Raw genomic sequence first — 27,310 nt, forward strand, 5'->3', positions numbered from 1 at the left:
GCAATTGTACTACTGGGTATTTACCTCAAAGATACAAATGTAGTGATCCGAAGGGGCACGTGCACCCCAGTGTTTATAGCAGCAATGCCCACAACAGCCAAACTATGTAAACAGCCTAAATATCCATTGACAGATGAATGGATAAAGAAGATGTGGTATATATACACACAATGGAATACCTCTCAGGCACCAGAAAAATGAACTCTTGCCAACTGCAACAACGTAGATGGAAATAGAGAGTATTATGCTAAGCGAAATAAGTCAATCAGAGAAAGACAATTTTATCATATGATCTCATTCATATTAGAATTTAAGAAACAAGGCAGAGGATCACAGGGGAAAGAGGAAAAAATGAAACAAGAAGGAACTAGAGAGGGAGACAAACCATAAGAGACTCTTAATCACAGGAAACAAACTGAGGGTTGCTGGGGGGCAGGGGATGGATGGAATAACTGGGTGATGGACATCAAGGACATCTGATGTAACAAACCCCAGTTATTATATAAGACTGAAAGGGGCACCTGAATGGCTCAGTTCGTTAAGTCTCTGCCTTTGGCTCAGGTCATGATCTCCAGGTCCTAGGACTGAGCCCCACATGGAGATCTACATCAGGCTCCTGGGTCAGCTGGGAGTCTGTTTCTCCCTCTCCCTCTGAGACTCCTCCCTGCTTCTGTTTTCTCTCTCTCTTTCTCAAATAAATAAATAAATATTAAAAAAAAAAAAGACTGACTTCTACCTCTGAAACTAATATACATTATATGTTAATAAATTGAATTTAAATTTTATAAATTAAAAAAAGAAAAACTGGTAGTTTCGACCTGTCATTTCTTAAGACACTTGCTTGTGAGATGGTCATTCTAAAAGCCACGTGTAGGTGGTCTGACCAACCTCCACTGACTGCCAGCACCAAAGCCAGACTTCTGAGTGAACAGGCCTTCCTGACTCCAGCCCTAAGATTATGAGTTTCTTCACCTGAGGCCCAGATATCATGGACCTGAGACATCAAGAATCTCTGTCAAATAAATAAATAAAATCTTAAAAAAAAAAAAAAAAAGATATATGAGGGGTAAGGCGGGAGCTGTCATGTATTATCACACGATCCTCCTCTTAGGAACTTCATGTTCCCCCCCCTTTTTTTTGTAAAGATTTTATTCATTTATTTGACAGACAGAGATCACAAGTAGGCAGAGAGGCAGGCAAAGAGGGAGGAAGGGAAGCAGGCTCCCTGCTGAGCAGAGAGCCTGATATGGGGCTCGATCCCAGAACCCGGGGATCATGACCCGAGCCGAAGGCAGAGGCCCTAACCCACTGAGCCACCCAGGAGCCCCTCAATATTATATTTTAAGTTTAGCCAGTGAAAAGATTCTATAAAGGAAAGACATGTGAGAGGTGCCTGGGTGGCTCAGTCAGCTAAGTCCAACTCTTGGTTCTGGCTCAGGTCATAATCTCATGGTCATGAGATGGAGCCCTGCTTCAACTGACATGTTCAGTGAAAAGTCTACTTGGGAGTCTCTCTCCCCTTCTCCCCACCCACGCTCTCTCTTTAAAATAACAAATAAATCTTTTTTTTAAAAAAGACTGAATGAGGGACGCCTGGGTGGCTCAGTTGGTTGTTCAACTGCCTTCAGCTCAGGTCATGATCCCGGAGTCCCGGGACAAGTCCCACATCAGGCTCCCAGCTCCATGGGGAGTCTGCTTCTCCCTCTGACCTTCTCCTCGCTCATGCTCTCTCTCAACTATCTCTCTCTCAAATAAATAAATAAAATCTTAAAAAAAAAATTTAAAAAAAGCATTAAAAAATTAAAAAATAAAAAAACAAAAATTAATCAAATAAACAATTTTTATAACTTTTGGTGAGAAAATAAATATGTAAAATTCATGAGCCCAAGAGAAAAATGGGCAAAATAATTAAACACAGGGGTGCCTGGGTGGCTCAGTGGGTTAAGCCCCTGCCTTCGGCTCAGGTCATGATCTCAGGGTCCTGGGATCGAGCCCCGCATCGGGCTCTCTGCTCAGCAGGGAGCCTGCTTCCTCCTCTCTCTCTGCCTGCCTCTCTGCCTACTTGTAATCTGTCTGTCAAATAAATAAAAAAAAATTTTAATAATAATAACAATTATTAAACACAAATTTCATAGCAGCTCAAAAAATCCTTAAAATATGGTGGGGGGGAATGTTCAACCTCATTAGTCATCAAGGTAATGTAATAAATTAAAACCAAAAGAAGACACCATTTCATAGATCACTACTAGTGGGAGAATAAACTGATTCAACCTCTTTCAGAGTCTGGAATCAAAAATTCTTTTACTAAGTACATATCCTTGAAATACTCTTAATCAATGATGTCCCATGTACATGAATGTTCAGTGTGGAACTGTCCACAATATTTGAAAACTGGACACAACCTAAACATACATTAATAGAATGGATCAGTAACTTGTACTGAATATTTTACAATATGGAAAATTAGCATAATATACCTATACACATTACCCTGATGAAGCTTACAATGTTAAGAGAAAAAATATATATACAATGTGATTCCATTTACTTAAGTACAAATATGTTAAATATTTTTCAGAGATATACATACAGATGGTAAAGCTATAAAGAAAAACGAGGTTGGGGTGCCTGGGTGGCTCAGTCAGATTAAGCATCTGAATCTTGATTTTGGCTCAGGTCATGACCTCAGGGTTGTGAGACTAAGCCCTATGTCAGGAGTTGCGCTCACAGTGGAGTCTCCTTAAGACTCTCTCCCTCTCCCTCTCCCTCAGTCCTTCTCACCCCCTCCCCAAAATAGGAAAGAAACAGGGGCACCTGGGTGGCTCAGTGGGTTGAGCCTCTGCCTTCAGCTCAGGTCATGATCTCAGGGTCCTAGGCCCGAGCCCCACATTAGGCTCTCTGCTCAGCAGGGAGCCTGCTTCCCCTCCCCTCTCTCTCTCTGCCTGCCTCTCTGCGTACTTGTGATCTCTGTGTGTCAAATAAATAAATAAAATCTTTAAGGAAAAAAAAAGGAAAGAAACAAAAAGTAAGAAAATAAAATATTCATCTAAGTGTAGCTTGGGGAAAGGAAGAAAAATATGCTACAACAAGACACAGGATTTGCCTAGCTATATGCACAGAGGTTTTATTTTTATTGTTTTTTAAATTATGTATTTCAGTTTTCATCTGATCTTCTGTATACATGCTAAATTTCACACTTCTTTAAGTGGACTGAAAGCAATAACATATGTAAAGCTCCTAGGCAGCACCTAGCATAGAGAATGCATTTGATGGTGGAACCCACCCCCATTTTGCTCTGTGACCTCTGTGTTGGTGATGACTAAACCCAAGCTCCAGATTTCTCCTGTCACCTGCAGTTACTTCTCCTCCAGCACTGCTCCAACCTAAGAATCTCAACCATCCTCATGCCCTTACTGCTTCTCCTTATAACCTTTGTTGTTACCTCTAGATTCTGGGAGGGAACTGACATTAGCAGCTAACTGACATAGGAGTTATAATTCCACCAAACTTTATTCCTATTACCCTTGCTAATATCTAAATAGTGAGTTCCTGACAACAAAGACAAGCTCTTTTATCTTTCAGGTTCTGTACAATGCCTGATATCAGACACGAGTAACCATCTGCTGAATGATGAATAAATGAATACAAACATTATAAAACTAAGCTATTACCTGAAAATAAGATTAAAGTTTAAAATCAGGCTGGTGCAGGAGTCCCTGGGTGGCTCAGTCAGCTGGGAATTCACCTCCTGACTTCCCCTCAGGTCATGAAATTGGGGTCCTGGGATCCAGCCCCATGTAGGTGCTAAGCTCAGCAGGGAGTCGGCTTGAGAGTCTCTCTCTCCCTCCCGTCCTTCACCCCTCCCCTTCTCCTAGAAAAATAAATGAAACCTTTAATAAAAATAAAAAACATGCTGGTGCTTATTCATATTCCCCAGGCCCTTTCACAGCACTGGGTTTTTTAACTGATAAATAGTTGACATACAATGTTATATTAATTTCATGTATTCAACACAGTAATTCAACAATTCTAGAGGCCCAACAGAGTTTAAAGAAAAATCTCTTAATTGCTCAGGAACAGCAGAAAGATACCTCCAATGTTGCTTTGAAATCTCTGCCCACAAAAAAAGTGGATTTGTAGTCATGGTCTGTATATAATAATCCTCAATCATTAGTAATTCTAAAACTGAATTTTAAAAAATTCTGAATAAAAAATTAAGATCTTTTGGGCACCTGGGTGGCTCAATGGGTTAACGCCTCTGCCTTCGGCTCAGGTCATGATCTCGGGGTCCTGGGATCGAGCCCCACATCAGGCTCTCTGCTCAGCAGGGAGCCTGCTTCCCCTTCTCTCTCTGCCTGCCTCTCTGCCTACTTGTGATCTCTGTCGAATAAATTAATAAATCTTAAAAAAAAATTAAGATCTTTTTTCAAAGTAACATAGATTATTAAAGTTTTCTTTTTTTTAAAGATTTTATTTATTTATTTGACAGAGAGAGATCACAAGTAGGCAGAGAGGTTGGCAGAGAGAGTGAAAGGGAAGCAGGCTCCCTGCTGAGCAGAGAGCCCGATGCAGGACTCGATTCCAGGACCCTGAGATCATGACCTGAGCCGAAGGTAGAGGCTTAACCCACGGGGCCACCCAGGCACCCCAAGTTTTCATTTATTTTTAAGTAACCTCTTCATCCAATGTGGGGCTCAACTTTATGACCCCAAGATATCAAGTCACATGCAAGCTAGGTGCCCCACATAAATTATTTTCTATTTCAGTTTTAACTATAATAATATTTATAATTATACTTAAAATATACTCTGTATTATGCATGAAAACTGTTATTCCTCCACATAAACAAAATAATCATATTTAATAATATATGCAACATAAGAGCATGCTGTTACATTGGAAAACTGTATTGACATCAACAAGGCAACCATTTATATTGCCCTTTATATACTACTTCCTCTCTCATGTGGCAGTCAAAAGGCTAAGCGAGATGCTTGCAGCAAAGAAAACAGTTTTGAAAGGTCATGCTACACAGATAGTCAGAATTTCTTTCACAATATCCTCACTGTCTATGGTAGACTATATGAACAATCTGACCACAGTTATTTTCTGAGTAAAAGCAAAAACCATGTTATCAAAGGATCAGAAACAGCAGGCACTCAACAATATGATCTTTATGAACATTTTTTTCTAACTGCATAAACATTCACTACACATAAAGAAAAAGAACCCTGAGGCAAAGACAAGAACTGAAGGAAGAGGAATTAATAAAGACCGGAAGGCAAGTTTAAACCACTCAGTTTATTCACAGTGTTCATGTAACATGATAAGTGTCTAAAGTATGTTTTTTTTTTTTTAAGATTTTATTTATTTATTTTAGAGAGAGAGAGTACAAAGTGGATGAGGCAGCAGGCAGAGGGAGAGGGAGAAGCAGGCTCCCTGCTGAGCAAGGAGCCCAGAGCAGGGCTGAGTCCCAAGACCCAGGGATCATGACCTGAGCCAAAGGCAAACATTTAACCAACCAAGCTACCTAGGCCCCCCATAAAATAAACTTTTTTAAATTAAAACATATCATTTACCAACAAAAAGCATAATTACAGCAATATTAAAGACAAGAATATGATCTACTTCAAAATTTACAAATCTTAATGACAATTACAAGCATGGTGCAAAGCTTCAAAAACCACAGTAAGAGCTATAACCCCATCAACATTTTTTCCCTTAATACTTATTGGTCTACTATTCATCTAACAGACAATATCAGGGCGCCTGGGTGGCTCAGTGGGTTAAGCGTCTGCCTTCGGCTCAGGTCCTGGTCTCAGGGTCCTGGGATCAAGTCCCGCATCAGGCTCTCTGCTCAGTGGGCAGCCTGTTTTCCCCCTCTCTCTCTCTGCCTGCCTCTCTGCCTACTTGTGATCTCTCTCTCTGTCAAATAAATAAATAAAATCTAAAAAGAAATAAAAATAAAAAATAAACAGACAATATCTTGGGGTGCCTGGGTGGCTCAGTTGGTTAAGTGACTACCTTCAGCTCAGGTCATGATTTTGGAGTCCCAGGATCAAGACTCGCATCAGGCTCCCTACTCAACAGGGAGTCTGCTTCTCCCTCTGACCCTCACCCATCTCATGTTCTCTCTCTCTCATTCTCTCTCTCAAATAAATAAGTAAAATCTTTAATAAATAAATAAGCAGACAATATCTTTCCTGAACTGTTACACAATGTGTTAGTCAACAGCAAGATGAAAATTTCCCAACCTCCTTATAAAATTTCTAATCTCATAAGTTAACAAGTATACTCTTTGCTGGGGGGCAGGGGGGTAGTCATTCCAGATCATTTAATCATCTTGTCCTACCCTGGGAAATTATAGTTATTCCTGCCTACTAATCAAAACATAAAGCTTTCTCCAGATCCAAATGAAGGTCCTAGTATATTAGATATCAGAGCCAAGCTACACAGACGCAGTATCCATTCATTTCTCGCAACATACTCTTTTTAAGCCTCCAGAATTTTAATTCTTGTGAGGCTCTCTCACTAGAATTTAACTAGAACACAACTTCCTTTACCAGTTCTGATCCTATAGCAGAGCATGAGGATTTGTGTTACTTCTATAACTACTAAAAACAATCTATGATATATACTCTTCTAAGAAAATATGCATAATTATAACATTCCACTACTCAAAACCAAAAGTAAACTACAAATTGTAACCCTTGTATATTAGTGGTGGTAAGGTAAAATGGTGCAACCACTGTGGGAGAACATGGCAGTTCCTCAAAAATTTCAACACAGACTTACCATATCATCCAAAAATTCCACTACCCAAAGGAATTAAAAGTAGGGGGCACCTGGGTGACTCAATCAGTTATACATGTGACTCCTGATTTCAGCTTGGGTCATGATCTCAAGGTCAGGAGATCAAGCCTGACATTAGGCTCTGGGCTTAGCAGAGAATCTACTTGTCTCTCTCTCCTTCTCCCACTCCCTTTGCTCCTTGTACCCCACTCGCTCAAATATAAATAAATCTTTAAAAAATTAAAAAAAAAAAAAGGCAAAAGAGCGCCTGGGTGGCTCAGTCATTAAGCATCTGCCTTTGGCTCAGGTCATGATCCCAGGGTCCTGGGATCAACCCCACATCAGGCTCCCTGCTCAGTGGGAAGCCTGCTTCTCCCTCTCCCACCACCCCTGCTTGAGTTCCCTCTCTTGCTCTCTCTCACTCTGTCAAATAAGTAAATAAAATCTTGAAAAAAAAATTTTTTTTAATAAATTTTAAAAAGCATTAAAAGCAGGGACTCACCCTGCAATGCAAGTAATATTACTACCAATAACCAAAGGTCAAAAAAAACAAAATTTGGATAAACAAAATGTGGTATATACATACAATCAACTATTATCCAGCCTTTAAAAAGGATACAGTGATACATGCTACACCATGGATGAACTTTGAGGACATTATGGTATGTGAAATAAACCAGCCTCAAAAAGACGAATACTGTTTGATTCCACTTACATAAGCTACCTATGAGAGGCAAATTCATAGAGACAGAAAGCAGTACAATGGTTAACAGAGATTAGAATGAGAGAGCAATGGGAAGTTACTATTTACTGTAGTTTCAGTTTGGGATGATGAAAAAGTTCTGGAGATGGATAGTAGTGATGGCTACACATCCCTTTTATACTAAAAAATCTGTTTTATTGTGCACCCCCTTCTATTACCAGCACTTTCAGATACTCCAAACATCTGGCCTCACTGTTCATTAGCTACAAGTTACACCACTCAGCTATAGCTTTGTCTTTCACTCCTCCCACATCCTTACCTCTAGATCTACAGCCCCATCACCACTCAAAAGAAAATGCAAAGGCTGAACAATGGTCTACAACTCTACTCAAGCAAGCCTCCTCTACTTTCACAATGTCAGCTTCCACTACCTCCTCCCTCACTGACCCCATTCAGGTCATACTGGCCCTCTTACTGCTCCCAGAATACATCAAGCACAGTCCAGTCTCAGAGCCTTTGTATTTAGGTGACTTCAGCCTGGAACTCTCCCCAACCCCTAATCCAAATATTTACCTGACCTATTTCCTTACTTTCCTTAGATCTGTCAGCTAAAATGTCACCTAATCAGAGAGGTCTTCTCTAACCACACCCCATGAAATAGTAAATCTATCCTATCAATATCCCCATCAATATCTACTTTTCTCTAATATATTTCCCTAATATACTTTTCTTAATAGTCATCACCACCCAACACAGTATATATTAACTTATTATCTTCCCCATCCTCATGAGAATATCCATTCCATGAGAAAGGGACCTCTGCTTTTGTTCACTGTTGTAACCCTACCAGCTAGCACAGTTCTTGTTATACTAGATATTCAAAAATATATACTGACTCAATCATGGCCTCCAGTCCCTTAATATACTCCCTTTTACCAAGCCTGAATCCTAGAGATAATTCTTTCAACCACCAATGTCAAATTTCTCATTTCCATCCAGACGACTGTGCAAGCTAAATTCACACTGCCTGCCAGGTTATGCTAGCTTATCTTAAACTGGGCCTTTACTGACTGCTCAGCAATCCTTTCTATTCTATCCTACTGATCACATCAAGCTTCTCCACCATCATCTCTGGTCTGGTCAATTCTGGCCAACAGCCAGTTTTCTGACCTTTCTGCTTCCCCTCTATTACTATAACCCATCTTTAATAAAGTGGACAGAGTAATCATTAAAACATGTAACATATCAAGACATTTTTCTGCTTAAAACCTTCCTTAAAAAACTTCCTTGAATCTAGACTCCTTACCACGGCCATAGGGACCAACATGGCCCAGCCCTACCTACTTCTTCAACTTCATTTCATGATACTATGGTCCTCTTCCATTCTGTTCTAGAGTATGCAACTTTTTTCTGATCCTCCAACACAATAAGCTTATTTCCACTTTGAGATTCTTATGTTAGCTTTATTTTCAAGTGACTGAATTTTTGTCTTTCACACCTTATCCTAATGTCACCTTCTCAGAAGTAACCACCGAGAGGTGCCTGGGGGGCTCAGTCAGTTAAGCAACTCCCTTCGGCTCAGGTCATAGTCTCAAGGTCCTGAAATCGAGCCCTACATCAGGATTCCTGCTCAGTGGAGTCTGCTTTTCCTTCTCCCTCTGTCCCTTACCCCACTTATGCTCTAATAAATAAAATCTTTAAAGAAAGAAAGAAAGCAGGGGGCGCCTGGGTGGCTCAGTGGTTTGGGCTGCTGCCTTCGGCTCAGGTCATGATCTCAGGGTCCTGGGATCGAGCCCCGCATCGGGCTCTCTGCTCCGCAGGAAGCATGCTTCTCTCTCTCTCTCTCTCTCTCTCTCTGCCTGCCTCTCTGCCTACTTGTGATCTCTGTCTGTCACATAAATAAATAAAATCTTTAAAAAAAAAAAAGAAAAAGAAAAAGAAAAAGAAAAAAGAAAGAAAGAAAGCGGGTGTCTGGATGCCTCAGTCAGTTAAGTGTCTATCTTTGGATCAGGTCATGATCCCAGTGTCCCCTGATTGAGCCCCAAAATGGGCTCCCTGCTCAACAGGAAGCCTGCTCTCCCTCTCCTTCTCCCTCTGCCTGCCACTCCCCCTGCTTGTGCACACACACACTCTCTCTCTCTGTCAAATAAATAAATAAAATCTTCAAAAATAATTAAATAATTAATTAATTAAAAGAAGTAATCACCCAGTCACTCTACCAAGAAGCTTGTTTTAAAATTCTCTTCATTATCACATTACAATTTGGTATTTTTCTGGTTCATTATTAATAATTGGCTCCATGAGAATCGATCTTATCTATACAAATACCTGGCACAAAGCACATGTTTAACAAATATTCCGTGAATTTGATGATTACAAAATTTTCCCTAAATATTTTCTTCTCCCAGGATCCCAACACCACTGCTAATTAACTATATGCCTAGCACATAACCTCAATCCTTAACTTATTAAAAAAGTAAGGTAAGGAATTACACAGTTTTCTTCCTCTTTGCCTAAAAATTCCCTGATTTATTTTCTTCTATTTCTCTGGTTTCTAAGCAAAAATGTTGCTACTTTTCTGTAAGAATTACGTCCTTTACCCACGTCCTTGATCTCAAACCTATCTCTCCTGGCAATTAATCACTCTAATATTTAAACTACCAATGGATCACTCCCCTTTACCAAAAATATACTATGTATTAATGCAAAAATATCTATGTGGCTAAGTCCCCACAACTGTACAAACTTCTTGAAAAACATTCTACTTTATTCTTTATGCTGTGTAGTTTGTAAAACCATTTACTTAACCTCTTACAATTCATTCTGGTCTACTTAATTTATTCTCTCAGTTATCAATAACCTTTTCTTTTTAAGAGACAGAAAGTGGAGAAGGGCAGAGAGGGAGGGAGAGAGAATCTTAAGCAGGTTCCACACCTAACACAGAGCCCAAAGAGGGGCTCAATCTCGCAACCCTGAGATCATGACATGAGCTGAAATTTAAAAGTTGGTCACGGGCTCCTGGGTGATTCAGTTGGTTAAGCAACTGCCTCCGGATCAGGTCATGATCCTGGAGTGGCCGGATCGAGTCCCGCATCGGGCTCCCTGCCCTGCAGGGAGTCCGCTTCTCCTGCTGACCTCTCTCCTCTCATGCTCTCTCTCTCAAACAAATAAATAAAATCTTAAAAAAAAAAAAAAAAAAAAGTTGGTCACTCAACTGACTAAGCCACCTAGGTGCCCCTCAATAATTTCTTAATAGTTAAATTCAGTTATGCTTTCCAGGGTATTAAAATTCTTAATCTTTCTACAGCATCTCATCCCTCTAAAGAGCCACTCCCTGAAATTTTTTACTATGCTTCAAAGAAAGAAACTGCGTTAATTCTGGTCTCCTTAATACTTTTCTTCTTATTTTTGCTTTATTGATTCTTTCTAACAACATCCACTCATTTACTAAAGGCATTTCCTAAAGTCCAGCACTTAACATTTTTCTTTCGGCTAGCGTCCTGGAAATGTTACCTACTTTCACAACTGACACTTTATGTGTGGATTACTCCAAAATCTATTATATCCAGGTCCTAAAGTATCTTTTTCTAATTTCCAGTCTCATATTCCCACAATTAAGGAGATATTCTAACACTTCCACCTATAATTTAATAAATGTTGTCTAACAAATTCATCATATTACAGTCCAACCCACTAGATCATTAGTACCAGTCTTTCCTCATAGTTTCCTTACTTTTTCTGTTCATAGTATCATCATACTTCAATCTACCAGACCTCAAAATACTGGATTCGTCTGTATGACTCCTTTCTTCCATATTCTCTGCTAAATCTATTTCTCAAATCTCCGTTGTCAAATTAACTCAAGCAGGTAGTCATTATTTCACTTCTGCAGCCCTGATCACAGCTGTAATTAGCCAATTCATTTCATAAATATATGTTAAGCACTTAACTTGCCTGCAAGACTAGAAGCCCAGTATACTGGCAAAATAAACCCAGGCAGGTAATGTCTGTCCCTGTTAACTATACTTATCATCCATGTATTAATCACTGGATAAGCCATGTAATTTGTCATCTAAACCAAAAGACTTAAAAACAAAAGAGGGAATTAAAAATAGGTGAACAACCCAGGGCACCTAGCTGGCTCAGTCAGTGGAGCATGTGACTCTTGAACAGGGGCGTGAGCTTGAGCCCCACTTTGAGTGTTGAGATTACATAAAAAAATGAAATCTTAAAGAAAACAGCTGGACATCCAGAGATGCAAGAGTGGTTCAATATTTGCAAATCAATCAATGTGATGTACCACATTAACAAAATGAAGGATAAAAATCATATGATTATTTCAATAGATACAGAAAAAGCATTTGACAAAATTCCACATCTGTTCCTGGTAAAAACTCTCAACAAAGCAAATTTAGAGGAAACACATCTCAACATAATAAAAACCACATATGACAAACTCAAAGCTAACATCATACTAAATGGTGAAAAGCTGCAAGTTTTTCTTCTAAGATCAGGAATAAAATAAGGATGTCCACCAATGAGACAAAAATAAATAAAAGGCATCCAAATTGGTAGGAAAAAGTAAAACTGTCACTATTTGCAAATGACAAGGTACAATATATAGAAAATTTAAAAAAAAACCCTAATGATTCCACCAAAAAAAAATTAGAAATAAAAATTTAATTGAGTAAATATGAGGGCACAAAACTACTATACAGAAATCTCTTGCATTTCTACATGCAATAATGAACTAACAAAGAGATATTAAGAAAACAATCCTATTTACAAGTGCATAAAAGAATAAAATACCTAGAAATAAATTTATAAAAGACCTATAATCTGAAAACTATAAGACACTGATGAAAGAAACTAAAGACAGGATATGTGGGTGGCTCAATCAGTTAAGCATCCAACTCTTGATCTCAGCTCGGGTCTTGATCTCAGGGGCATGAGTTCAAGCCCTGCACTGGAATCCATGCTCCACTTTTAAAAAAGTAAAAAAAAAAAAAAAAGGGGCACCTGGGTGGCTCAGTGGGTTAAGCCGCTGCCTTCGGCTCAGGTCATGATCTCAGGGTCCTGGGATCGAGCCCTGCATCGGGCTCTCTGCTCCACAGGGAGCCTGCTTCTCTCTCTCTCTCTCTCTCTCTCTGCCTGCCTCTCTGCCCACTTGTGATCTCTGTCTGTCAAATAAATAAATAAAATCTTTTTTTTTTTTAAAGATTTTATTTATTTATTTGACAGAGAGAAATCACAAGTAGATGGAGAGGTGGAGAGGCAGGCAGAGAGAGAGAGGGAAGCAGGCTCCCTGCTGAGCAGAGAGCCCGATGCGGGACTCGATCCCAGGACCCTGAGATCATGACCTGAGCCGAAGGCAGCGGCTTAACCCACTGAGCCACCCAGGTGTCCCTAAATAAAATCTTTAAAAAAGAAAGAAAGAAAGAAAGAAAAAGCCTTTAAAAATAAAGAAAGAAATTGAAGACAACAAAAATAAATGGAAAGATATACCATGTTTACAGACTGGAAGAATGAACACTTAAAATGTCCATACTACCCATAGCAATCTACAGATTCAACGCAAGCCCTATCAAAATACCAACAGTATTTTTCACAGAACTAGAACTAGAACAAATAATCCTAACATTAGTATGGAACTACAAAAGACCCCAAACAACCAAAGCAACCTTGAGAAAAAACAAAAACTGAAGTATCACAATTCAAGATTCCAAATTACACTACAAAGCTATAGAAATTAAAACAGCATGGTACTGGCACAAAAGTAAGACACACAGATCAATGAACAGAATAAAAAGCCAAGTAATAAATTCATACTTATATGGTTAATCTATAACAAAGGAGGCAATAAACAATGGGGAAAGGACAATAAATGGTGCTGGGAAACTGCACAGACACATGCAAAAAAATTAAACTGGGCCACTTTCCCATACATTACACAAAAATAAACTCAAAATGGATTAAAGACCTAAACGTGAGACCTGAAACCACAGAACCCCCAGAAGAAAACATAGGCAGTAAATACTTAGATATCAACCTCAGCAGTATTTTTCTGGATTTGTCTTACCAAGCAAGGGAAACCAAAGCAGGAAAAAGAGCGGGGAGGGAAGTTGGCAGTATGCCAAAATAAAAAGCTTCTGCACAGCAAAGGAAAGCATCAACAAAATGAGAAGGCAACTTACTATATGAGAGAAGGTATTTACAAACTATATATGTGATAAGTAGTTAATATTCAAAATACATCAAGAATTTATACAAGTCAACACCAAGAAAACAATCTGATTTTTAAAATGGGCAGAAGCACTGAACAGACATTATTCCAAAGAAGACAGACACACAGCAACAGACTCATGAAAAGATACTCAACATCACTGATCAGGGAAATGCAAATCAAAACCACAGTATCACTTCACACCAGTCAGAATAGCTAGTATCAAAAAGATAACAAGAAGTATCAAACATTGGTAAGGATGTTGAAAAGAGGGAATCCTGGGGCACTGTCAGTAGGAATGTAAATTGGTGCAGCCACTTTGGAAAACAGCATGGAGGTCCCTCAAAAAATTAAAAATAGGGGCGCCTGGGTAGCTCAGTGGGTTAAGCCGCTGCCTTCGGCTCAGGTCATGATCTCAGGGTCCTGGGATCAAGCCCCACATTGGGCTCTCTGCTCAGCGGGGAGCCTGCTTCCTCCTCTCTCTCTCTGCTTGCCTCTCTGCCTACTTGTGATCTCTCTCTGTCAAATAAATAAATAAAATCTTTTAAAAAAAAGAAATTAAAAACAGAAATACCAGGGTGCCTGGGTGGCTCAGTTGGTTAAGCAGCTGCTTTCAGCTCAGGGTCATGATCCCAGGGTCCTGGGATGGAGCCCTAGGTTGGGCTCCCTGCTCAGCAAGGAATCTGCTTTCCATCTCACTCTGCCCCTCACCCTGCTGTCCTCACTCTCTCTCAAATAAATAAAATCCTAAAAAAATAATAATAAAAATAAATGAAAATTTAAAAAGAAATGCCATATAATCAGGTAATTTCACTTCTGGATATTTACCAAAAGAAAACAAAAACTCAGGGCGCCTGGGTGGCTCAGTGGGTTAAAGCCTCTACCTTCGGCTCAGGTCATGATCTCAAGTTCCTGGGATCGAGCCCTGCGGGGGGGGGGGGGGGGGGTCTGCTCAGCAGGGAGCCTGCTTCTTCCTCTCTCTCTGCCTACTTGTGATTTCTGTCAAATAAATAATAATCTTAAAAAAAAAAAAAAAAAGAAAACAAGAACTCTACTTCAAAAAGATATATGTACCCCTATGGTTATGGCGGCATTGTAGCCAAGATATGGAAGCAGCCTAAGTGTCCAATAACAGATGAATGGATAAAGATGTGATATATATAAAATGCAATTATTACTCAGCATAAAAAAGGTGAAATCTTGCCATCTATGACAACATGGGTGGACCTACAGGGTATTATTCTAAGTGATGTAAGTCAAAAACAAGTACCTTATGATTTTACTTATATGTGGAATCTAAAAGCAAGCAAACAAAGAAACAGATCCCTAAATATAGACGAAACTGGGGATGGCTAGAAGGGAGGGTGGTGGCAGGGTACATGCAACTCTTAATTTTGGGATTGTGAGTTCAAGCCCCATGATGGGGACAGAGATTACTTTAAAAAATAAAAATAGGGGCACCTCAGTTGTTAAGTGTCTGCCTTTGGCTCAGGTCATAATTCCAGGGTCCTGGGATCGAGCCCCACATCGGGCTCCCTGCTCAGCGGGAAGCCTACTTCTCCCTCTCCCACTCTCTCTGCTTGTGTTCCCTCTCTTGCTGTGTCTCTCTCTGTCAAATAAATAAAAATCTTTAAAAAATAATAATAATAAATAAAAATAGTAAAGAACAATAAAAAATTTAAAAGGATAAAACTGGAATGCGTGGGTGACTCAGTCGGTTAAGCATCTGCCTTCAGCTGGGGTCATGATCCCATGATCCTGGGATCGAGTCCCACATCAACTCCCTGCTCTGTGGGGAAACTGCTTCTCCCTCTGCCTGCTGCTCCCCCACCTGTGCACTCATTCTCTCACGCTCGCTCGCGCTCTCTCTCTCTCTCTGACAAATAAATAAATAAAATCTGTAAAGAAAAAAAAAAAAGATAAGAACTAAGCCACAGGAATAAAAAAAGTACAGCACACAAAAAAGTGGGTGAATACAGAATGGTATTTGTCAATTATATCTCAAGCTAGGGGGAAAAAATTGGCATTAATTGATCCACAAGAGTCTTAAACCACAAGAGTCTTAAAAGGATACATGATCACATTAACTAGAACTCAAGTACTTAGGAAAATGATTGCTGCATCCTAAGCACATTCTACCTATTGATTTAATAAATGAATTAGAGATGAAATATTCACTTTATCACCTCCTCTTCACTCTTTATTTTCTACTGCACACTTATTTTTAGCCACAAACACTGTCTTGAAAGGGGTTAACCATAACCTCCTAACTACCAACTCCAATAAAGCTCCAAAAAGCTTCAGTTTTCAATTAACCTCTCTCAACAGCTTTCAACAATACTGTCCCCTCCTCTCTCCTTCATGAAGCTGTTAACAATGGGGTAAACATAATCCTAATTATCAGACTATTTTAGAAGGCGGCCTAGGATTTCTACCTCTCAAACACACGATTTAGTTAGTCTCCACACGATTAACTAAAAGATTAGAATCTAGGGGTGCCTAGCCAGCTTAGTCAGAAAAGTATTTACTATTCATCTCAGGGTCATGAGTTCAAACCCCATGTTGGGGGGTAAAGATTACCTAAAAATAAAATCTTTAAAAAAAAAAAATTAGAATCTAACCAATATTCACATTTTCCTTCTATTTTTCAACTTCCGGAAAACTGGCAACTAATTAAAGATGACACTTACCTCAAAATGACAGCCCCCATTTCAGTCTTATTTTATCAGAAGATGGCATTATTTTTTTTAAACTGAAGTTTTCATGAAGACTTTCAAATTAGAAGACACACTACAAAAAAGGATGAAGATAAAAGGTATTAACACTAAATGAGCTAAATTAAAAATAAAGTTGTTACTTGTATGACATGATAGCTTATAACTATATTTTTAAATATGGGGAAAAATATAAAAAACATATGAACTACAATAATAAAATTGTAAAGCATTAGAGAGAGAAGGGACCTAAAGCAGACATCCTATTCAACTATCTAAATCCTCTCATTTAGGTCACCTTTTTGAAACCTCTTTTCTGTAACATGCTCTTTCTTTCTACTTCTCAACCTATTCCTCTATCTACATCATAAGCTACTATTGATAGCTTATTTTACTTTCCCCCTTTCCTTCTTTAATATAATATTTAAAGCACACACAATATACAGAAAGATGCATGCAAGCAAACAAAATGAATGCTATAAATCACCATCCCAAAGAACACCAATACCATTACATCTACCTACATGCTCTTCTCATCCCAACCTTTATCCTAAATAATTATTCCATTACTGTTTAAAACAGAACTTTGTCACATATGTATATATCCATAAATAATGGTTTGTTTAGGTTTATATTCCTGGCTCCCTTTTTCAGCTTGATAAATTCATATGCTGACAGTCTTCAGAGATGTGAATTTTGTCGCTGAAATATTTTTCTAAGCTTTATTCATGTTACTTTTTAATTGCTCTGTAGTGTTTCATTATGTAAATATGCCAAAATGTATTTATCCATTCTGTTTTCAGGCATTTGGATTGTTTGAAGTTTTTTGCTATTATCAACATTATTATACAACTTTCCAGGTGCACATGAACAAGAATTTCTTTAGGGTATGCTTTAAACCTAGAAGTGGAATTGGTGGGTTATAGGACATGCAAATTCCCAACTTTACCAAAAATGCCAAACTGTCTTCCAACTGTACCACTCTACCAAGTCACCAGCAGTATGTAAAGTGATGACACAATCCTCTCCACTACCTACCTGGTAAAGTCAGATTTCTTAATTTGTGGCAATACAGAAAATATACTATGATTTCAGTCTGTATTACTTAGTAAGGACCTTTTCACACAGTTATTAATTATCTATGTTCCTTCTTGAATTCCTTTGTTCACAGTTTTGGCCCTTTATATTGGGTTGTGTTTTTCTTACCTGACTTTATGTATCAGGACCAGGACTGATTACATAATCTGGAGGCCCACTGCAAAATTAAAAAGCAGGGCCAAAACTGAGTGGCTCAGTCAGTTAAGCCTCTGACTTTGGGGATCAAGCCCCATGTGTTGGGTGGGGATTCTGCTTGTACCTCCCCTCTCTCACTGCCTCTCCCCCAACTCATGGTCATGTACACTCTCTCTCAAATGAATAAATAGAATCTTTAGAAAAAAGCGGCAGGGCCATTATTCAAAAATTAAAAATTTTAAGACAGTGACAGTTTAACAATAAAATAAGTACAGGGCAGGGGGCTGCCTAGGTGGTTCAGTGGGTTAAGCCTCTGCCTTCCGCTCGGGTCATGATCTCAGGATCCTGGGATCAAGCCCCACATCGGGCTCTCTGCTCAGCAGGAAGCCTGCTTCTCCCTCTCCTTCTCCCTCTCCTGATGATTGTGTTCCCTCTCTCACTGTCTCTCTGTTCAGCAGGGAGCCTGCCTCTCTGGCTACTTGTGATCTCTGTCAAATAAATAAATAAATAAATAAAATCTTAAAAAAAAAAAAAGTATGGGGCCCTGTGTGACTTTACAGGTTATACATCCATGAAGGCAGCCTGATTAGAACACTAATTCTCTAGTATATATAATTATTTTTCCCAATTTGCAATAATATTTTTCCAAGTTGGTTTATCATTTCATTTTCTTGACGTGTCGCTTGAACTCATGACCCTGAGATCAAGACCTTAGTTGATTGAGATCAAGATTGGGACATTTAGGGCGCCGGGGTGGCTCAGTGGGTTAAGCCTCTGCCTTCGGCTCGGGTTGTGGTCTCAGGGTCCCGGGATTGAGCCCCACATTGGGCTCTCTGCTCAGAGGGGAGCCTGCTTTCCCCCCCACCCCCCGCCCTGCCTGCCTCTCTGCCTCCTTGTGCTCTCTCTCTCTCTGTCAAATAAGTAAATAAAATCTTAAAAAAAAAAAAAGATTGGGACATTTAACCAACTGAGCCACACAGATGCCCCTATGGTGTCTTTGAATGAACATGAACTTTAAAACTACTAATTTTTTTTTTTTTAGTGGACCCTTCTGTCTCGTTGAAAAAATCCTATAGTCTTCACAAAGTTTTAGGCTTTGCTTTCTCATTTGAGTCCTAAATCATGGGTCTTTCCCAATGATCAGTTGGGATCTCTTCTCAGCCATAATGTCCCATTCCTCACTAATAAAATCTTAAGGGACATTACGTCCTCTACTGATAGCAGCATCCTAATCACATCATTTAATTCACTTCTAGGCAAACCCACTCAAATCGGACTAGAGCTTGTGCTATACACCAAGTCTGGAATTATATATATCTTCTCAATAATACTCCAAGTCAGAAATTTTTTTAAAGATTTTATTTAGGGGTGCCTAGGTGGCTCAGTCATTAAGTGTCTGCTTCAGCTCGGGTCAGGATCCCAGGGTACTGGGATCAAGCCCTACATCGGCTCCCTGCTCAGTGGGAAGCCTGCTTCTCCCTCTCCCGCTTCTCCTGCTTGTATTTCCTTTATCACACCTGTCTCCAGGGGCACCTGGGTGGATCAGCTGGTTAAGCAACTGCCTTCGGCTTAGGTCATGGTTCTGGAGTCTCAGGATCAAGTCCTACATCAGGTTCCCAGCTCCAAAGAGAGTCTGCTTCTCCTTCTGATATTCTCCCCTCTCATGTTCTCTCTCACTCAAATAAATAAAGAAAATCTTTTTTAAAAATAAATAAATAAAAAATAAAGATGTACAAAAGGGAGAAAAGACTTAAAAATCTTCAAGTTTCATAAAATTAGGAGGAATTAAAAGAGCGGAACTGTTGATATAAGGTTGAAAATCTTTTTCACTTTGTATCTTCAAAATAAAATTCTGTTAGGAAGCCAGTAATTCAATTACAGTCTTGGTTTCTTTGGGTAGTAAGGTCAATAATACTGTTTTCAAAATGAGAAGAATGTTGGGGCACCTAGGTGGCTCAGTGGGTTAAAGCCTCCACCTTTGGCTCAGGTCATAATCCCAAGGTTCTGGGATCGAGCCCCACATTGGGCTCTCTACTTTGTGGGGAGCCTGCTTCCTCCTCTTTCTCTGTCTGCCTACTTGTGCTCTGTCAAATAAATAAATAAATAAATAAATCTTTAAAAATAAAATAAAATAAAATGAGAAGAATGTTATAAAATAGACTTTAGATGATGCTAAAATATATCAAACTGCTCACTTTCCCAAAAGGGAATCAGTCAACTCAAAAATAATGGCAATTTGCTGCTGCAGGATGTTGACCGGGAGGCAATGCATGCAGTGGGGGCAGGGATATAAGAGAATTCTCTGAACCTCCTACTCAATTTTACTGTGAACCTAAAACTGACAAAAAATGATATCTGTGAGGTAGTCTGCTTCTCCCTTTGCCCTTCCCCCTGCTCGTGCACACTCTCAAATAAATAAATAAAATCTTTAAATAAAAAAATTTACTCTTAAAATTCCTACTAAAGCTTTGGGTAAGAACAATGTTATTAATAACCTTACACATGAAGATCCATTCTCACTGCTTTATTGTGAAAAGAAAGGAAAAAATTCTGGACAAACACCCATTAAACTTTAAAAAGATGCAGGGGAAGATTTCAAAAGCTTATCCAAGCACTGATAACGGCATATAAACAAACAAAATCCCCTACACAGAGTCTATCTCTAGTCCTTGTATCTCTAGTCCTTGTTCACATAAAAGTACTTTCCTACAAAAACAAAACAAATACTATGCCTCAATCTTGCAAGTTATATTATAATTTTAGAGCTGGCTCAACTATTCTATCTAAGTAACAATGATTTCAACCTCCCAACCTCCACCCACAAATAAGCAAGCAAAAGCGGGTGAACTCAAAAATCATTTCGAGGTCTAAGTATTTCTCTCTCTCCTCTTTATTATCCCTTTCTACTGAATTCAAAGTACTTCTTGCATACTACCACAAAATCCTAGACGTACATCAAAGGATAAAGTAATTTAATTTCTACATTTTAACTTTTTTACAAAAGGCAATTAGAAGAGTCAAAAATATTCTTTAATACATAGTACCCAAGAACGAACCAGATTAAGGTTGCTAGTGTAAAAGCGTTAGTCTTTCTTTTTGTTTAACAAATGGAGATTAAATATTCTGGGGTTTTTTAAATAAAGTTTTTCCGGGGCACGTGGGTGACTCAGCAATTAAGCGTCTGCCTCTGGCTTGGGTCGAACCCCGTCCTGGGCTCGCTGATCAGTGGGAAGCCTGCTTCTCCCTCTCCCACTCTCCCTGTTTGTGTTCCCTGTCTTGCTGTATCTCTCTGTCAAATAAATAAATAAAATCTTTTTTTAAAATAAAAAAATAACATAAAATAAAGTTAAAAAAAAAAAACAGTATAGCCAACAAGCATAGGGGGAAAATGGACACTCTCATTATAAAAATAAAAATTAAAACCACAGTAAGATACCACTTTGTATCTACCAAAATGGATAAAATTTAAAGAAACTAAGAATATCCAGGCTTGCTGAGAATGTAAGCAATGGAAATTAACATACCTTCTGACATAAGGAATTGCACCACAGACATACATCCAAAAGAACTATGTACACATTTCACCAAAACATATTTACTAGAATGATAAATAAATAAAATAAAATAAATCTACACTGATACACCACTTTCCACATAGCAGGTATTTTTTGTCTGTTTATTTGTTTTAAGACTTTATTTATTTATTTGACAGAGAGAGATCACAAGTAGGCAGGCAGGCAGAGAGAAGGGGACACGGGCTCCCCACCGAGCAGAGAGCCTGAGGCGGGGGCTCCATCCCAGGACCCTGAGACCATGACCTGAGCTGAAGGCAGAGGCTCAACCCACTGAGCCACCCAGGTGCCCCTCCACATAGCAGTTTATCAAAAATCCCTGGGGGCGCCTGGGTGGCTCAGTGGGTTAAAGCCTCTGCCTTCAGCTCAGGTCATGATCCCAGGGTCCTGGGATGGAGCCCCACATCAGGCTCTCTGCTCAGCGGGGAACCTGCTTCTGCTTCTCCGTCTCTCTCTGCCTGCCTCTCTCCCTACTTGTGATCTCTGTCTGTCAAATAAATAAATAACATTAAAAAAAAAAAATCCCTGTTTGCCAAGCAAAGCACTTTCTAAAGATTTATTTGAGAGAGAGAGAGAAGTCTCTTGAGCACCTGTTGGGGGGGAGTGCAGAGGGGCAAGAACAAAGAATTTCAAGCAGACTGCACTCTGAGCATTAGAGCCAGACAGGGGGCTTGATCTGAGGACCCTGAGATCACCACCTGAGCTGAAAACAAGAGTCCAATGCTCAACCAACTGCACCACCCAGGCACTCTTACAAGGTACTTTCTTGGCAAAGCTGTGAAGAAATGCCTATTATCAGGGCACCCGGGTGGCTCAGTTGGTTAAGCGTCTGCCTTTGGCTCAGGTCTTGGTTGTGCTCATTCTCTCTCTCAAATAAATAAATAAAATCTTAAAAAAAAAAAAAAGATGGGTGCCTCGATGGCTCAGTTGGTTAAGCGTCTACCTTTGGCTCACATCATGATCCCAAGATCCTGGGATCAAGCCCTATATCAAATCCCCTTGCTCAGCGGAAAGACTGCTTCTCCCTCTCCCTCTGCCCCTGCTGGCTCTCTCTCATGCACACTCTAATAAATAAATGAAATATTAAAAAAAAAAAAAAAGCCTACTAGCCACAGTAACAACAACAAAATGGTAATTACGTGAATTATGTGAAATGTAGTAACTAGCCTTCTGCGGTAAATATTTTGCAATATATACATATGTCAAATTATCACATTGTACACCTTAAACTTACACAATGTTGTATGTCAATTTAATCTGAATAAAGCTTTCAAGGGAGAAATACACATTATCCCTTATAATCAATGGGAGAATCTGGGTCCAAACATAAGGGCATTTTGGCAATACCTATCAAAATTACAAAGATATATGGCCTTTGATTAGTAATACCACATCTGAATTTATTCCGTAATTTTATACTTGCTTATGGGCAAAATGACACGTACAAGTTAATTCATGACAACACTGTTATAATAATCAACAGGGCGCCAGCGACCAACTGGATTTCGGGTCAGGTCATGATCTGGTCGTGCAATGGAGCATGGCATTGGGCTCCACACTCAGAGCGGAGTCTGTTTGTCCCTCTTGCTCTGTTCCTTGCCACCCCCCCCCATTCTTGCTTGCATTCTCTTTCTCTCTCTCAAATAAAGAAGAAGATGGAATCCTTAAAAAAATTTTTCTTTAAAAACTAGAAACCAGGGGCACCTGGGTGGTTGGCTCAGTAGGTTAAAGCCTCTGCCTTCGGCTTAGGTCGTAATCCCAGGGTCCTGGGATGGAGCCCTGCTTTGGGCTCTCTGCTCAGAAGAGAGTCTGCTTTCTCCTCTCTCTCTGCCTGCCTCTCTGCCTACTTGGGATCTCTTCCTGTCAAATAAATAAATAAAATCTTTTAAAAAAGAAAAAAAAATATGCAGCTTAAAAAAACAAAACAAAACAAGGGGCGCCTTGGTGGCTCAGTGGGTTAAAGCCTCTGCCTTTGGCTCAGGTCATGATTCCAGAGTCCTGGGATAGAGCCCCGAGTAGGGCTCTCTGCTCCGCAGGGAGCCTCCTTCCTCCCTTCTCTCTCTCTGCCTGCCTCTCTGCCTACTTGCGATCTCTCTCTCTCTGTCAAATAAATAAAATCTTAAAAAAATAAAAACCTAGAAACCACCCAAATGACTACCAAGAGAGAACTAGTTAAATAAAGTATCCAAAAGGAAACCATACAACTTAAAAAAAAAATTATACATACTCTCTGGGAAGATTTTGTGAAGATTTCCATTGTTAAGAAACACAATATGTAAAGGGAACAGTGGGAAGACCAATGTGTAGAACAACAGGTATAATATGGGGGCTTTGGTGGGTTTTAGAGGGTAGAGATAGAAAGAAATAAGAATCTGCGTTTTTAATTGCCTTTATTTACATAAAGAAACCCTAGAAGGATACATAAATAAAAAGTTTCCTGTGTGGGGTAAGTGTGCTAGAGGAATGGGGTAAACAGAAACAGGATTGACCTAGGGCTAGGGGTGGGAAGGTTTACATTGTTTAGCTTTTTTAAGTTCTTTTTTTTAATTTTTGCTTTGTTTTGTTTTCTTATTTCAGAGACAGAGAGAGAACAAGTGGGGAGGAGAGGCAGAAGAAGAAGCAGACTTCCCACTGAGCAAGGAGCCCAATGTGGGGCTCAATTCCAGGACCCTGAGATCATGACCTGAGCCAAAGGCAGATACTTAACTGACGGAGCCACCCAGGCACCCTTAACTTTTTATGTTTAAAAAGTTTTTAATCCGAGGGCACCTGGCTCAGATGGTTAAGCATCTGCCTTCAGCTCAGGTCGTGATCTCCAGTTCCTAGCACTGAGCCCCACCCACGTCGGGCTCCCAGCTCAGGAGGGAGTCTGCTTCTCCCTCTCCCTCTGCCTCTCCTTCTGCTGTGCTCTCTTTCTCAAATTAATAAATAAAATCTTTTTTAAAAAGTGTTTAATCCCAATTTAGGAATTGCTACTAAATATGTCAGTAAACTAATAAACCAAAATGGGGTCCTAATATTATCAACATACACACATGATGACAGGAACTATCCTTTTACCATCTCTGGAACTGAGACCCCAGCATTGTCCAGCTATCTTACTGAAATCTGTAGGATGACTAGGTCCATCTGGCTTAAGTCATCAGCCCAAGATCCCTTAACACTAGTATTCTAAAGATATTTTCTCTGTAATTCCATTTTGCTTCTCTTAGGTTTAAGGTCAACCTCTGCACACACACATACATATGTAAGTACATGTGTATACATGTATGTAGGTATATATACATATGTATGTATGTACGTGTATGTATTATATACACACACACAAACACACACATATCTCGAGTCTCTTTAGAACAAAAGCCTCACCTAAGGGTTCTCACTCACCTATTGAGTCCAAAGGTTAGTCTTTCCTACTAACCAGGAATTCACCCCAACAAATAAGTCACAGTCTAATAAATGAGGAAACCTACAAAATGAAACCATCCAGGGGTGCCTGGGTGGCTCAGTGGGTTAAAGCCTCTGCCTTCAGCTCAGGTCATGATCCCAGGGTCTTGGGATGGAGCCTCTCGCATCGGGCTCTCTGCTCGGCAGGGAGCCTGCTTCCTCCTCTCTCTGCCTGCCTTTTTGCCTACTTGTGATCTGTCAAATAAATAAATTAAATCTTAAAAAAAAAAAAAAAAAGAAAGAAAGAAAAGAAACCATCCAGAATTTGCCAGCCAATGAGATCTCCTCCTTAAACAATGAGATATCCCCTATCATGAATTATCCTCCTTAATGAATTCTATCATCCACCACTCACTTACCTAAAATGCAAAACACTATGGTATCTATTAAATTGCTGCTCATTCCAGCACCCTATCCATCAGGCTAACTCCTATGCACCTGTACCAATTCAGGTGACATTTTCTCTAGAGCCCTTTCCTAATTCCCAAAGGCTCACTTGCATAGGATCCTGCTGTAACCTGCGACAGTATATTATTAGCTTTAAATCATTACATTACAAATATTAGTTTGCTTATCTTCCCTACTGGACTGTGAATCCCTCAGGACAAAGAGAGAGTCATATTCATACTTATAATCCAAATACTTAGCAAAGTGCCTTTACAAATGGCAGGTAATCAAAAGGGCTCACTGAAAGAATTAAAGAAACTACACATGTAGGCAAACTATGAGCATGGTTGAAATCCCACTTAATATTCTCTTAGCCCCAAAGACATTTTACTCCATTCACTCCCTGCTTTGAAGGAAAAAACAACTCCAGTAACACTCTTCCTTACAGAAATATCTTATATTAACATGAAACAATTAAAAATATCTCAATACTTCGTGAATGTTGCAGAAAATTATTTCAAAAGTGTACCTATTAAAAGTTAATTAAAACAAAATTGATGGAGTGCTAAATTTTATGACTTTTACTCTTTTTTGTTTTTAAGAAATTATAATGTTATAATGACAACAAAATTATAAAGTTATAATGACAACAAAAAATAAGAATACACAGCATCTTCTTTTCTTTTTTTTTTTAAGATTTTATTTATTTATTTGACAGACGGAGATCACAAGCAGGCAGAGAAGCAGGCAGAGAGAGGAGGAAGCAGGCTCCCCACCGAGCAAAGAGCCGACCTAGGGCCGGATCCCAGGACCCAGGATCACAACGGGAGCCGAAGGCAGAGGCCTCAACCCACTGAGCCACCCAGGTGCCCCAGAATATACAGCATCTTCTAAGAAGGTAGCCAAGATTATAGGGATCAGACATTTCTCCACATGGTGTTTTAAACACTAACTCACACAAGCTTTCCATCTGGGCTGTCCCAAGTGGCCTGAGGAAGAGGAAGCAGAGACTAGAAATAATCAACTATTCATATATGCCCAAGAACTATATGGCAGATGTTTATCATTCAGAGTGTGCTTTCAAATTTTATCAAATACTGGTAAAAAAAAAAAAAGAAGGAACTAAGGAGAAAATCGAATTTTAAGAATGCCTGTTAAGAGGCATCTGGGTGGCTCAGTTGTTAAACTTCTCTGTCTTTGGCTCAGGTCATAATCCTGGAGTCCCGAGATCAAGCCCTGCGTTGGGCTCCTTGCTTGATAAGCCTGATTCTCCCTCTCCCTCTGCCTGCTGCTCCCCCTGCTGCGCACGATCTGTCAAAAAATAAATAAAATCTTAAAAAAAAAAAAAAAAGATTCCTCCTAAATACATCCTAGTTAACTGTGAACCTCTCCTCCATCTCCAGAAATTCAACAAAGCATTCTATTTTGTCAGAAAATGATAAGGAAGAGCAGACAGAAATAACTAGGATATATATGCCTGTAATCCATACATACAAACATCTACATTTATTCCTGTGTCTATCTAAAAAGACCAGCAATTCATAGTGATCTCAGATTCTAATCCAACCACAATGTCATTCAAGGCATATTTACAGCTCTCTTAAAAAAAACTAATAATCTAAAATACACAAAATAGTTACAAAATTCCTAATTCAAACAAAAAACAACTCCACTAACAAATGTTCATTATGTGTTTACAGATTACTTTGTTCTGAGCCCGGGGTTTATAGTCAAAATTCTGCACAGTTAATTGGTTTTGCTTTTTATCCTCCCCCCCCCCTTTTTTAAGATTTTATCTATTTGACACAGAGAAAGAGATAGTGAGAGAGAGCACAATTAGAGGGGAAGGGAGAAGCAGGCCCCCTGCTGAGCAAAGCCCCCCCTCCTGGGGGGGGGGGCTCTATCCCAAGACCCTGACATCATGACCTGAGCAGAAAGCTTAACAACTAAGCCATCCAGGTGCCCCTATTCTCCCTTTCAATGTGGGTGTTCTTTATTAGAAGTCCAGTTAAGCTCATTTGTTTTTATTTTGTTTGGGTTTTTCCCTTTCCATCCTAATAGATTTAATGTATTTATTTATTTTTTTAAGATTTTATTTATTTATTTGAGAGAGCAAGCAAGAGAGAGCATGAGAGGGAAGAAGGTCAGAGGGAGAAGCAGACTCCTCATGGAGCTGAGAGCCTGATGCAAGACTCAATCCCAGAACCCCGTGATCATGGCCTGAACCGAAGGCAGTTGC

General features: G+C 39.5%; 1 protein-coding gene across 4 annotated transcripts in view; it reads right to left on the bottom strand.

Moving 5' to 3' along the window:
- Positions 1 to 27,310, bottom strand: part of PIK3CB (phosphatidylinositol-4,5-bisphosphate 3-kinase catalytic subunit beta) — a 210,775-nt gene that overhangs the window by 157,039 nt on the left and 26,426 nt on the right. For 3 of the 4 annotated variants that reach the window (XM_059162765.1, XM_059162766.1, XM_059162767.1), the window contains exon 2: positions 16,409 to 16,508. The exons of the other annotated variant lie outside the window; for it this stretch is intronic. The gene's annotated coding sequence lies outside the window, so the exon portion shown is untranslated. The remainder of the gene's footprint in view (positions 1 to 16,408; positions 16,509 to 27,310) is intronic. 4 annotated transcript variants of the gene reach the window in all.

The sequence above is a fragment of the Mustela lutreola genome, chromosome 2 (assembly GCF_030435805.1).
Source record: "Mustela lutreola isolate mMusLut2 chromosome 2, mMusLut2.pri, whole genome shotgun sequence".
Classification (NCBI taxonomy): domain Eukaryota; kingdom Metazoa; phylum Chordata; class Mammalia; order Carnivora; family Mustelidae; genus Mustela; species Mustela lutreola.